The sequence below is a fragment of the Psammomys obesus genome, unplaced genomic scaffold (genome assembly GCF_907164565.1).
Source record: "Psammomys obesus unplaced genomic scaffold, mPsaObe1.curated_primary_1811, whole genome shotgun sequence".
Classification (NCBI taxonomy): Eukaryota; Metazoa; Chordata; class Mammalia; order Rodentia; family Muridae; genus Psammomys; species Psammomys obesus.
Window position 1 is genome coordinate 4539747 of NW_026596117.1, and position 15104 is coordinate 4554850.

The following is a 15104-nucleotide window of genomic DNA, read 5'->3' on the forward strand; positions in this document are numbered from 1 at the left end:
GAGAGAGAGAGAGAGAGAGAGAGAGAGAGAGAGAGAGAGAGAGAGAGAGAGGAGGAGAGAAAGAGAGTAAGAGTAAGAGAGTAAGGAAGAGAGAGAGGGGGAGGGCTCCAGTTCTCTTATAGGGTGACCCAGGGCATGCGCAGGTAATTCCAGGTGGTCAGGGGATCTTCACAAATGCCTGATAATCGGTTTGTTAGGTCCCTTGGGGCTGGCCTTAGAAGTGCCTGCTTACTGATCCCAAAAAAAAAAAAAACATCCGTAGTACTTGTTCCAGGAGATCGGATGCTGGCTCCTGGCCTTCACCGGTACTATACATGTGCTTGAATATACACATATTCGGGCAATGCACCCATCCGTGCAAAATAAAATTTAAAAACTGAAAAAAAGAAAAAGAAACTTATCCATAGACTTGCCTACAGGCCAATATGACAGAAGCATTTTCTGAATTGAGGTTTGCTTTTCATAGATGACTCTAGCTTGTGTCAAATTGACAAAAATCAAACCAGCATCACGTACATTTAAGGAATCATGGAAAATATTTGCAGTTTATTTAAAAAGCCTCACCATAATGCATAATTTACTCTTGGTTCAGTTTTTGTATATACTGAAATCTGAACCAACATTGCAAAATAAGCCATATATATTTGTGTGTACATTATAAATACTTGCATATCTTCATTTACATAATCAAGAGTAAGTTAACTAGCTAAAATATAAATTTTGAATGATTTTTATTTAGAATCTTTAAATGTAGTGAGACACTTAACTTGTCTTCTTACAGTGCTAGAAAATTTTCTTTCTTCACATATATTTTAGTACTGGAAGTGTGAATTTCATGCTAGCTAAAATGTTATTTAAATTCTGATGTACAATACCAAATAACTTCTGGCTACAAGTCAATAAATTTAGGAGGAAATATCAGATCTCTAGAAATATAACACTTAACGAAGAATCTATCATATAATTTAATTTTTCTCCTACTACTTACTAGAATTGCTGGAAGTAAATGCATAGTAAATGGAATCACATACTAGGATGGATTCAAGCAAAAGAGTTGGAGATATTTATCTGATAAGCCTTATCCCTGTGTAGTGTCATGGGCTGAACTGCATTTAGATTTGCACATTCTTGTCATTTAGAGATTTATCATTGAAAAGAATATATATATGACACATAGAGAAACTTAACAAACAGTTGTTTTGCCAATCAAAGTCTGTTGTGTATGGCATTTGTCGCAAAGGAAAGCATATGCAGTTTTGAATTTTACTTTTGAAACCTGTTGCTGCGTGTGAGTACAATGATGCCAGAACATGCTCTCTTGATGTCATTTTCTTTATGGAATGATGCTTCCTGTGGAGTAGACTTTAAAGCTTTTCTTTAAAATGCTAGTCAAAGGTTTCCCAATTGTCATAAAGAGCAGCCTGATTATAATTATAGAATTTTGGACAGAACATTTAGGCAGAAATCATCTCATTTATAATTAGAAGATAATTGTGTTTGACATTACATTAAAGTCAATAACGATAATGATTGCCATTAAAATCTGTAATTTTAAAGCTATAAATTATAAGCATAAAAAATTCAAAGGTTTTCCCCTAACTTTCCTAGTTGGAAAGTGGAGGTGTGGTCTTGAAGAAGGAAGTGCATAACTGGTGGTGGGCTGTGAATATGTATTGTCTTGCTAACCTCCAGTTACTCTCTCTGCTCAGTGCTTGTGGTAAAGATGCTCTCTGTTTCTTATTCATGCGCCATCCCTGCTGCTTGCTGCTTTATCTCTCTGCTAGATGCACATTTTTCTGTAACATTAAGACAAAAACAAACAAACAAACAAAAACCAAAAAAAAAAAAAAAAAAAAAAAAACAAAAAACCCACAAAGCTTCTTTTCCTTTAGTTGCCTGGATCATAGTCTTTTATGACAACAGGAAAATAACTAATACAACTACTTTTGGACATATACCCAAAGAACTTCACACCCTACCGGACAGATTCCTGCTCGCCCATGTTTGTTGCTGCTTCCTTGTTACAGGAAGGGCAAAAACTAATAAATCAACTCAGACGCCAAAAGACAACAATCTGTATGTTTTAGCTCATCACTGGATGTAAGCTTTGAGTTGAAGATGTGTGTCTCATTTAGAATATCCACGTAGCTCAATAAACTACTGAGTCCACAGAAAAGGGATTTTAAGGGAGGGGAGACAGGACAAAATTGTATAAAGGATTAAAAGTGAATAACAGAACAAAATAGATAATTGAAGGTGGGTGTCAAAGGTAGGTTAGAGAAGGGATAAAACAGTGGTAGGGTCAATAACACTAAAGACCTTTCCAACAAAATCATATGGGAACCAGCACTTCAGTACTGCAAAATCTTCCTAAAACACACACACACACTCACATATCACAAGGCTTAAATGAAAAGTGAATATTTTAAATATAAAAAGTTTGAGGTAAATATTTTAAAAGTTTAAATATAAAAAGAGTAATATATAATGTTTTCCCCAAAATATGTGATATTAGAGAAATAAAAATAAAGAACCTTGGATCAGAAGGATTAGATAAAAAAATAAAACACATCATAAATACTTCTGTTCTTGAGTTTATATATTTCTTTAACTAATAAAGGTTTTCAGAAGATGTCTATGTCACTTTTAGTATATACAAGACATGTAGAATATTTCCGTGGTGATTGACAATACCACAAAACTGCTTAATGAAAAGCTAACATCAAAGGTACCTTCCCCTCCTGTTGAAGGTCTCATTCATCACCTGGAAAACTGTCTCTCGAAATTAAATCTTCACACAGTGAAGAGACAAAATAAGTTGTCTTGGTTACTTTTTTTGTTGCTGTGATGAGAAAACACAACCAACACAACTTATAAAAGTAAACATTTAAGGCTGTGCTCACTGTTCCAGACTGTATTAGAGCTCTTGATTTTCACAGTTGTCAGCATGACAGCAGGCAGGCAGGCATGAAGCTGGCGCAACAGTAAGAGCTCACATCCTGATCTTCAAGTTGGAAGCAGAATGGGAGAAAAATGGAAATAGTGTGTGCTTTTGAAACTTCAAAGCCCAAACCTAGTGAACACGTCCTCCACCTAGGCCGAATCTTCTAATCATGTCCAGACAGATCCATTAAACTGGGTCCAAGCAATCAAGTTTACAAGCCTATGGGGACCATTCTCACAAACCACCACAGAGGGTATCTGACTTTTTTTTTTTTAAGTGCTAACTCTTCATTACCATCCACCTCCAGAAGTAACATCTAAATGCCATCAAACTGGAGGTTTTATTTCATTTGAAAACATAGGAACATGCTATTCAGTCTATTGAAGTACTATTGTCAACTCTCAACTTTTATTTCATTGATTTATTTTTAAACAGAACTGCAGTATCTCAAGTTCAAATTGAATATTTTTCTTTTCTCTCAAATGTGAAGGTCCTGAGAGAGTGAGGCGCTTTCACAGTTTAATTTCTGGTTCTCTGTTAGGCTGTAGCTTGGATTTTGGTGCAGACGAAGAACTTGGCTTCCAGATGGAGAGCAGGGTTCCATTTTTCTCATGGGCAGCAAGAGCTCTTTAAGCATGAGATTGCTGGCTGGTGGCAATGGAAGCTTGGGCCTTCCAAAGCTTATGGTGAAACCAAAGTGTTACAGTTCTTGGCTAAGGTATTATGCTGAGCACAGCAGAGATGTTGGCGAAAACCTGAGTCTGGTCAGCTTGCAGCCTAGACATAGGCTTGGAGAGGCCCAGGCCCAGCAGGCTGGCTGGCAGGCCCTGTGAGACAAGACCCAGTGGGAGAGAAATGATGCGTCTCTGACAGTCATGATGGAAGGCTGATGGTATCACGCAGTTAGCCACATACTGTACCCACACAGTAGCATGGTCCTATCACAAGAGGGAAAAAAAATCAGTACTTAATTATCTTAGAGGTGAGGGGAAAAATCTCCAAGTGGAGTTTAAAGTCACTGCTCAAGACTAAGACCCTTAGCAGGGCGTGGCATTTTTTGGACTTCCCAGACGGTTGCTGGAGCAGTTAGGTTAATTGCCATGAGGACTAGGAGACACTCCTTACAAGACCTGGTGTCACCCAGATCAGGGGAGACTTTTAGAACCCTATGGAGTAAAAGGAGTCTATAATGATAGATCAACCACAACTAAATGGCTGTCTGGAGATGTCAGACTTCAACCTTATACAGCATATCCCCATGTAATTAAGACACCAATGACCAATGCCTGAAGAGGTGCTTAGAATATTTTTATTACTGTGTAAATATAGTAAGTATAAAATCACGGTAGTAAAATCATTATAAAGATTGCTGTTCACAAAGTTAGAATGTCTGTAATCTGTTTTGGTTTTGATATTTAATTCTATAAATATCCATGGCCTATATGAAAAAAAAACTATTGAAGAACATAGTAATTGGGAAAGATTAATTATATAACTTTGATAATCAAATGAACTGAAAATTACTTCTTAACTTAATAAAATACACACATAAATATAAGTTGTTGTTCCTAAAAAGTAAATATATTGTTTTCAGAAATGTATGGAGAAGATATTGCTTTAACCTAATTAACCTCCATATATAAAATAAGGTTGTCAAGAAATAAAGAAATGTAAACACTAAATTGAAATTTTAGCTCCCAATATAGGGAGATAGAGGGAAGGCATAAGAGTAAGGCAAATAAAGATACAGTCACAGCAATGTGCATTGGGAGCCTGAGGTATGAATTTGAGTGTAGCATGGGTTATGTAGCAATGCCTAGCCTGCAAATCAGTCAATCAGCGGATCAGTGATATGTGAGACTTTCAAAAGATAATACTGAATCTCAGGCAGTGTAGGTGAAATCATAATAGTTCAGCTGTCAATGAATTTAAAAATAGAAAATCAATAAAGAAATTTAAGAAATCAAAAGTATATGCGAACAACACTATTCTGGTCATGCTATGAAGTCACAAGTGTCAAATGATAGGAAAAAAAAAAAGAGATTAACACTGCATGCCCTGTGATCACTAGAAGGCTAATAAATGATAATTATGGACCATACTATGCCCAGATCTTTCATCAATTAGATATCTGATAAAGTTCGCACAAGAAGAGATAAGTACAGCCCTTCATCTGTTTGAATAAGCTGAGGTAATAATTTATAGCCTTCACAGCAGGATTCGTCTAACTCTGATGGGTCTACTTTTCATATCTTAAAAAAAAAGTCTCTAAATAATCAAGTAAATTTAAAGTGGGTATTTACAGCTCTTTCTATGAGACCGCCATTTAAAAGTTCAAAATCACATTTTCAGAATCATATTTTCATTCTTCACAATTCACACAATAAGAAAAATCAGGACTTTTAAGAGGCCCAGTGGACTCCTTTTCTGGAAATCTCATGATGCTAAGTTTCTTTTGAAAAATGATATGGAATTAGATGTGGTAAAACTTTAACGAGGTCAAAGTTCTAGTTTGCTATGTGAATGCTTGAATAAGTGTAAGAGACTTTCCATCAGCTATAGTTAATAAATGTCAAGCGCTATTGGTAACTGTGTCTTTGAATGAAAAAATCAGAAGTAATTAAGATGTGTAAACATGGGGAATCAATACATGTGCTTTGCCTCAATAAAAGTGTAGACACAGAAAGGAAGGAAATGGTAAATAAAAATGAAATTCAAAGAAACTTAACACCAAGGGTTGATGCCTCATTTATCTTAGTGTAAACTCACTAATATTGGATGTTATTTGGTGATCAAAGATATTTGACAAGTTTTCAGGTAGATATGAATAAAACAAATAGCTTTGAACTAGATAATGTACACCAAAGCCCTACTTTGACTTTAATAATTTCTTTTCATTACTTAGCCTGTGTAGACTTTTCATTAACCTGTGCAGATCTTGTCTGCTGCAGCTGGGATCTGGAGACCTGAAAAAAATGGAATGAACTATACAGTCTGATGCTACCGAAAACCTTACTTTAATTTTAGTGTATATTTTTACATGAATGTAACAAAAAAAGCAATGATCCAAGGAAGGTTGAGTTCAGAGAAACATGTAAATAAGCGCCAGTAATTGCATACTTAATCTTTTTTGAAAAGTTATTTATTTATTCACTTTATATCCTGATAGAAGCCCCCCCCCCTCTTCCCAGTCACCCTCACACACCCCTCCATTCCATTCTCCCCTCTTCTTCTCAGGGACAGGAGAATTCCCCCATGGATTCAAACCCACCATGGCACATTAAGTCCCTGCAGGACTAGGCACATCCTCATCCTCTCCGAATTGAGGCCAGACAAGGCAGCTCATTTAAGGGAATAAGAGCCATACACGAGCGTCAGAGACAGAGTGGACTTCCACTGTAGGGACCTACATGAAGACTAAGATGCTCATCTGCTACATATGCGCAAGGGAACAGTCCGTGCATGCTCTTTGGCTGGTGGTTCAGTCTCTGTGAGCCCCCATGGGCCAGGGTTAGTTGACCTTGTATATCTTTTTGTGGATTCCTTGACCCCTTCAGCTCCCTCAGTCGCTCCCTTCCCCCAACTATGGACAGGAAAGGACTCTGTGAGCTCTGTGTACTGTTTGGCTGCATGTCTCTGCATCTGTTTCCAGCTGCTGGGTGAAACCTCTCAGAGGAATTATGCTAGGCTCCTGTCTGCAAGCAGACCAGAGTAACTGGTTATTAATATTGTCAGGGATTGGTTTTCTTCAATGGGATGAATCTCAAGTAGGACAATTCTTTGGTTGGGCATTCCCCCAACCTCTGCTTTATATTTATCCCTGTGTATCTTGTAGACAGGGTAAATTTTGAGTCAAATGCTTTTCTGGATGAGCTGGTCTCCCTCTCCCTTTACTGGAAGTCCTGCCTAGCTAAGAAGTGTTCTCTTCATCTTATAAATTATCCTCAGCTGGGGTCTCAGCTAGGGTGTCCTCCATAGACTTCACAGGACTGCTCCAATCCCAGGTCTCTGCCATGACCCAGACATGCCCCCCACATCCAATTTCGATTCTCTCTCACACTCACGACCCCACTCTCCCCACTCCTAATCCTTATCCATGCTCCCATTCCCATAGCCTCCTTTACCCAGTTCCCTCCACCCACCCACCTCCAAAGCCTATTTTCTCCACTTTGGAGTAAAAATCAAGCATCCTCCTTTGGCCCCTTTTTTGTTACTTAGTTTCTTTGGGTCTGTGGATTGTAGCATTATAAGTGAGTATATACCATATGTGTCTTTCTGGGTCTGAGTGACCTCACTCAGGGTCATCTTTTCTACTTCCTTCCATTTGCCTTCATATTGCACGCTGTCCTTGTTTTTAATTGCTGAGTAGTATTCCATTATGTAACTATACCACATTTTCTTTATCCACTCTTTGGTTGAGGGACATCTAGGTTGTTTCCAGTTTCTGGTTATTACAAATACACTTGCTATGAACATAATTGTGCAAGTGTCCTTGTATGGAGGAGGAGCTCCTGGGTATATGCCCAGGCGTAGTACAGCTGGGTTTTGAGGTAGATCTATTCCCAATTTTTTGAGAAATCTCCTGACTCATTTCCATAGTGGTTATACAAGTTTGTATTTCCACCAACAATGGAGGAGTGTTTCCCTAGTTCCACATCCTTGCTAGAGTCTGTTGTCACTTGAGTTTTTGATCTTAACTATTCTGACAGGTGTAAGATAGAATCTCAGATTTGTTTTGATTTGCATTTCCTTGATACCTGTGGAGGTTGAACATTTCTTTGACTGCTTCTCTGTCATTGGAGATTCCTTTATTGAGAATTCTGTTTAGCTCTGTACCTCATATCTTAACTGCGTTATTTGGTTTGTTAGTGTAATTTTGTGAGTTCTTTATTTATTCTGGATATTAGCCATCAATCAGATGTAGGGTTGGTGAAAAACTTTTCCCATTCTGTAGGCTACTGTTTTTTTTTTCCTGTAGACAGTGTTGTTTGCCTTGCAGAAGTTTTCCAGTTTCATGAGGTCACATTCATTGGTAATAAAAAATAATAATAATAAGTAGCCCTTCTGTTTGCAAACAATAAACAGGTTGAGAAAGAAATTAATGAAACACCCTTAAAAATAGCCCAAAATAATATAAAGTATCATGTTGTAACTCAAACCAAGCAAGTGAAAGACATGTATTACAAGAACTTCAAGTTGCTGAACAAAGAAATTGAAGAAGATATCAGAAGATGGAAAGATCTTTCATGCTCATGGATCAATAGTATTAACCTAGTAAAAAATGATTCTCCAACCAAGGACCATGCATGGATATAACCTGCTCAGACATAGCCCATGGCAGCTCAGTATTCAAGTGGGACCCTAGTAAGGGGAACAGGGACTGTCTTTAACATAAACTCAGTGGCTAGCTCTTTGACCTCCCTACCCACCGTGGGAGGAGCAGCCTAGCTAGGCCACAGAAGAGGACATTGCAGCCAGTCCTGGTGAGACCTGATAAGCTAGGGTTAGATGGAAAAGGAGGAGGACCTCCCCTATCAGTGGACTTAGAGAGGGGCATGAGAGGAGATAAGGGAGGGAGGGTGGGATTGGGAGGGAATGAGGAAGGGGGTTACAGCTGGGATACAAAGTAAATAAATTGTAATTAAAATTAAAAAATGGCAATCTTACCAAAAACAATCTACAGATTCAATTCCCATTAAAATATCAGCATAATTCTTTATAGACCTTGAAATAAATTCTCAACTTCATATGGAAAAACAAAAAACCAAGAATGGGTAAAAATAATCTTGTGCAATAAAAGATCTTCTGAAGGCATCAGCATCCCTGACTTCAAGCTATACTACAGAGCAATAGTAATAAAATCTGCATGATCTTTACATAAAAAGATAGGTTGATCAATGGAATCAAATCAATGACCCAGAAATAAACTCACATACTTACAGACACATTATTTTTACAAACAAGCCAAAATCATACAATAGAAAAAAAAAAAAGAAAGCACCTTCAAAAAATGATGTTGATTTAACTGGATGTCTGCATATAGAAGAATGTAAATAGAGATATATTTATCACCCTGCAGAAAACACAAGTCCAATTGGATCAAAGATGTCAACATAAATCCAGATACACTAAATCTAATAGAAGAGAGAGTGGGGAAAAGCCTTGAACTCACTGGCACAGGAGACAGCTTCCTGAACAGAACACCAACAGTTCAAGCACTAAGCTCATATGAAATCTTAGCAGATTAGCCCTTCCCCAGAACTTTCTGAAGAAAAACCATTTTAAACACAATTTCCTGGTTCATACTATAGAATATATCTGGGGAGGCAAAAAGCAAGGCAGAAGTTCAAATCCAAATTCAGGATACAATAACCAGATTGGGTTCTTTAGCTTTGTTCTGACATCCAATAGGAATAAAGATGTCTTACAAATTATATATAAATGTTTTTCACAGGACACTTAGAATCACATCCAATAACAATCCAGGGAACAAAATACACCTGAAGTAAAAGGCTGTCTGCCTTTTTACCTGGAGCCTATCTCAGTTTCCCAAGGCATTATTCTTCATGTGTCAGGCTTTTTGAACTTGTTGCCACAGCCAGATTGCAGTAGAACTTGCTTATAAAATTTTTATTGAAAGGTATGGATACAGTGACATGATATGATAAAATTTTTCTTTCTTAGAATAGTAGATTTTCATTGTTTTATTCCTCAATGTCACCTTCACAAAATCAAATATCAAACAAAAATAATTTATTTTCTCTTCTTAGGTAATTAACATACTTTCTTTTAAGAAAAAAATGTCAAATATATATATGTATATGTATATATAAAATATCAATTCATACAATGTATTTTCACTGTCTTTCTTTGGAAAACAAGATCTAAAAACAAACCAACAAATAAACAGAATATTTTAAAACAAGAAACAAAGATAAAACACAAGAGCACACACACACAAACACACACAAACTACAACCTATTAAAACACAAAATTGGAAGCAAAAAATATACAAGGAGTAGACTAATCAAAGCAATCTGAGATGAGACAGAAGGTCTATAAATACACCGCTGTGTTCATTTTGTGTTGGCCATGTGCGGCTGAGCATGGGATATGTCCTGAGATGTGGTTGATATAATCAGTGAGACTCCATTGGAGAACATCATTTTTCTTTTCTCCTTTGAAAGCAGATATCAGTTAAGAACAATTCCTTGGTTAGGGATAGCAGCATGTGACAATATCCCTAACTCAGACTGGATCCAGGGTGGCTTGAACCTGTGCAGTCTCTGTGACCCGAATCTTGTCTGGGTTTAAGCCTCTGGCCATTTCCCTTAGCTACAGCTGGAAATCTAACTTGAAGAACTGACATGGGATAATTTCTCTCTCTTTCTGATTTTTCTCCTATTCTTTTGCATAGAGACTATCAGTACCACTGGGGCTAGAGACAATGGAAGTAAAACTATTACTGAGAGTTTGATGATACAGTGTGTCCAATAAGTGTTTGCAAACTGAAATTGCTCATTTCTTCTAACACACATCTACCACATAACCAGTTTCCTGCTTATTGAAAACACAAAGGATTTCATCTACCATTTTATTCATATTTTTTTTCTCTTTTTTTCCCACTACAGGCCTTTGGCCTATTATGGCTTCAACTTTAGTGATTTTAGGAGATTTCTGAGGAGTGTGCAAATGAGTGAGTCTCTGTGTCTATTTGTTTCTTGTGCTTTTTTATTTTTATTTTTTGATATTATCTTGTTTCTTATGTCCTATTCTGATGTGTTCAGTACTGTTCTATCTTATTATTTTGTATTTTCTTGTTATTTCTTGAAACCTGCTATTTTTCTAATGAAAATAATAAGATAGAACAGTACTGAACACATCAGAATAGGACATAAGAAACAATTAATTATTTTGATTAAGGTATGCGATTGATTAAGTAAAACAGAATGAGCTAATGGAGAGACAAAGCTCTATTATATAAGTGCAGGTTTATTGGCTGCATCAAGGGAGGGCTAGGGGAAGGGGAGCATGTGCTCTGGGTGGGGAGGGAGAGAGAGGGCAGGAAGGCGGGAAAGGGGGAGAAAAGGCAGAAAGGGGACAACGGATCAAGATGTCTGATTATATGGGGAAGCATCTGTAGGAGAAAAGACCTACGCTAGGTGGAGGGCAGGGCATGGCTGCCACACCCTGCAGCAGGTAAGGAACTTTAACAGCTCAGCCTTTTGTTGACAATAAATGCATAATGGGTAAAGAATCTTTTCTGGATACTTCTGGCTGACATTGGGGGCGTTGAATTTGAGGAATGGAGCAAAAGCTGGAATGTTGGCAAGTCCCAAGAACAGGCTGTTCTACTTGCTGTCCAGGGTCTGTGAGACCATCTGCATCTAGAAAACTACAGGTCCAGATGATGCAGTCTGTGTGGTTTTAGTCTGGAGCACCTGAGTTCTGGAAGCAGCTCTTGAGTAAACAGGATGCTGGAATGTACAAATGTTAGGGACAGAAGATAAACTTAAGGAGTTTGACTTTCAGGTGGGTGAACTTTTAGGCCCATGGCCTTGGTGGTTGGGGGAGGGGAGTCCCAAAACCAGGGGAAGAATTCCACCCTCAGGAATAGGTAGGCTGGAAACAGGCTATTGATTGTCATTATTTATCCGGAGCATGATCTGAGGATTCCAGTAGACTTCCTGAAGATTACAAAAATCTTTTTAAGTTTACAAAAACAGACAAATTAGCTTGGGAGTCAATTTAAAACCTGATTAATGTTAAAGCTAATGACAGTCTTAATGTAAAAACAATAGCATAGTGGGGGGGAAGAGTTTCTATATATCAGAAATTACTTTTTTATCACCAACCTTCAAACACCTTCTCAGACCCTCAAATACTTTATCAGAAGATCAGGCCGAACATAAACTGTACATTTTTGAGAAGGCAAGTGAAGCCTCAGTTTCTGCTGTTAAAATGATCTTCAGACCTATCAGAGACCTGAGGATAAAGTAATGCAGGGAGCATGATCCAGGCGGTCTATGTATTGATTAATATGACAGAGTCCTACCCATTATACAGATGACCTTCCCGTTAGGCTCCTGTGGTGTCACTGGCTCTTGTGGGCACAAGCCCTAGTTCATCACCGCAGCAACAGTCTTTGGGGGCTGAGCTCAGAAAATCTGAGAGGCCTTTCCATGGAAGAGGAATTTGGGAGAACGACCAACCTTATTTTGTCTAGGCAAAATGAGGCAGTCAGTTCTTGGGGTGTCATATTTGTTCACGGTTCTGGCAGGGCCTTAGTAGCAGGCAAGTTGGAGCAGGTTTGCCCAATAGCACAATGGTGATGGAGTCATTTTTCGTTGTGCCCAAATTTTCCTGGAGGCCTTGGGGTCACTGGTAGAAGCTGGGGTCTCTGTCACATTAAACTTTTTTTTACTAAGCATTTAAATGTACTATTCTGAAGATTTTCTGACTGGTTTGAAGACCATGAGACACAGAAAACATAAAACAAGACTAGGGAAAGCTTAATCCATTTATTTAGCATGACTGTGAATATATTTCTGATCTAGTATCAAAACAAAATTTTCAGTCGTAGATACAGTTCATAAACGAACTATCCTGTTGATCTTATCACACTGTGTAATTACAGAAGGAACAGCAGAAGTTTAAAAGGTGGCAACAAAGCATTGACTACACCCTCTGGATCCTAAAACCAACAGGGCAATCAGCCACATGTTTTAAGAAGCCTGAAGGGGGAAATTTAAAACTGGACCACTGGTGCCACACCGCTGCCTGCCTCTGTTTAGACCCTCCTAGACCACGTATGGGTGTGTGATGGAGTTAGGATGGGGTAGGCAGAGCCTGGAGTTGAGTGTGCAGACACAGTCTCAGGAAGTGGAAGAGGGGAAAGCTGAAACCAATGTTCCCCAAAACCCTGGACAGATGGTTGGGAAATTTTCCGCAGACACCCAAGAGCTCTCTGGGGATCAATTTTAGCCCCAGAAGCACCCATTTTCCCCCAGCCTTTGCTGGAATCCCAAGATTATGGAAAGGGCGTCCCAAATCAATAATCCAGACAGTTTTAGTGAGGTCATTGTAGGAACAGCTATCTCTGAAATGTTTGATTACCTTGGATCAAAGGCCTGGCTTTGTTCGGGGAGGACTCCTATCATGCAGTCGAGCAACTTCTCTCTAGGGTTTGAAGATGATTAGTGGAGAATTATGAAGTGAAGGGAGTAGCCCCACAAAGTCCAGCTTGTGGGGCTCAACTTTCCCTGAGTCAGGGCACCAGATGACTGAATAAATAAAACAATGCAGAGAGCTAATGCAGAGGGGAATCCATATTATATAAATGCAGGTTTTGGGGGAGCATCGAAGGAGGGGGGAGTGGAAGGGAGGGAGAGAAGGCAAGAAGGGAGGAAAGAAAAGTGGAAAAGAGGACAACAGAACCAAAATGTCTGGTTATATAGCAAAGGGTCGCTGGGAGATAAACTCTGCCTCTAGGTGGAGGGCAGGGTATGGCAGCCAGGCCATGCAGTAGGTAGGGACTTTAACTGCATGATACTAACCCTCGCATCCCTGCAGTTCCCTTAAATTATCAGCAAGTAGGTACACAACTCTATTTCCATCAGCCTTTGGTTATTTTGCTAAATATATATATATATATTTAAATATATATGTATTAAAATTCACTTGATTTGTTTCCCCTTTGGAAAGTCTAAATAAAATGTAAAGCCCAAGCAAGTCATCATTAAGGTGCTTTACTTCGATATAAAATGCTCCTTAATTAAGTAGGATTTGATTAATTACTATATGTAGGAAAGAAAGGCCAGGAAAGGGGCAGAAAACCTTCAGTCTTTCAATTTTTACCTTGGATTAGTTCTGAAGTGAAGTTTTATATGACCAGTATATTAGAGAAAAATGTAGCTTTTGAACATGCTGCTGGACAGCCCTAGATTCAGCATTAAACTACATGGTTTGGGGAAAAGAACACATGCTTAGGAATGAAATGAAGTTTTTGACCCTAACTCAACATCTCTCCAGCTGGAGAAAATCAGACTTCTCAAGATTTAACTTTTATACCTTCTTCTTTTCAAGGAGACTGGAGGAAGCTTGTTTATAGTACTGTAAATTATGACAGCACCCATCTGTATATATATTCTTAGGATACCCTTCCAGCCTGGTAAAAATCCAGTCTGTTTCAGATATTTCCCTTCTCTAAGAAAACGACATGCATGTTTGTTTATTTATTTGCATATATTAATTGTACAATACAATAGATTTCATTATATTATTTTACACATCCACATCATAAACATTTGTGACATGCATTCCTCAAGTACTTTTTTTATATTTTCACCCTGGGGGTATTTCCTAATTGGTCTGATCCATTCATAATACTACATTTGTAAGTGGTTGGGTTAGATATAGACATACTATCCAATATTAGGACATCTAGAGAACAATTATTTTTTACTTTTTTATTTTTTAATATCAGTTACAGTTTATTAATTTTGTATCCCAGCTGTATCACCCTCCCTCATTCCCTCCCAATCTCACCCTCCCTCCTTCATCTCCTGCTTGCCCCTTTCCAAGTCCACTGATAGGGATAGAGGTGGAGGGATCAAAGAGCCAGCCATTGAGTTCATGTCAGAAACAGTCCCTGTTCCCCTTACTAGGAAACCCACTTGGATACTGAGCTACCATGGGCTACATCCAAGCAGGGGTTCTAGGTTATATTCTTGATTGGAGAAAGAGTCTCATAAAAGACACCCTGTACTCATATTCGTTTGGTCCTTGTGGAGCTCCTGTCCTCTCCAGGTCATACTAACTCCCCCTTCTTTCATACAACTCCCTGCACCTTGCTGAAGGTTTGGTTATGAGTCTCAGTATCTGGTTTTATACACTTTTAGGCAGAGTCTTTCAGAGGCCCTCTGTGGTCTCCTGTCTGGTTACTTGTTTTCTCCTATATCCAATGTCCATCCCATTTGTCTTTCTAAGTGAGGATTAATCATCTTACCCCAGGTCCTCTTTCTTGTTTATCTTCTTTAGGTATATAGATTTCAGTATGTTTATCATATCTTATAGGTCTATATAAGTGAGTATATACCATGTGTGTCTTTCTCCTTCTGGGATATATCACTTAAAATGATCTTTTCTGGGTCCCACCAT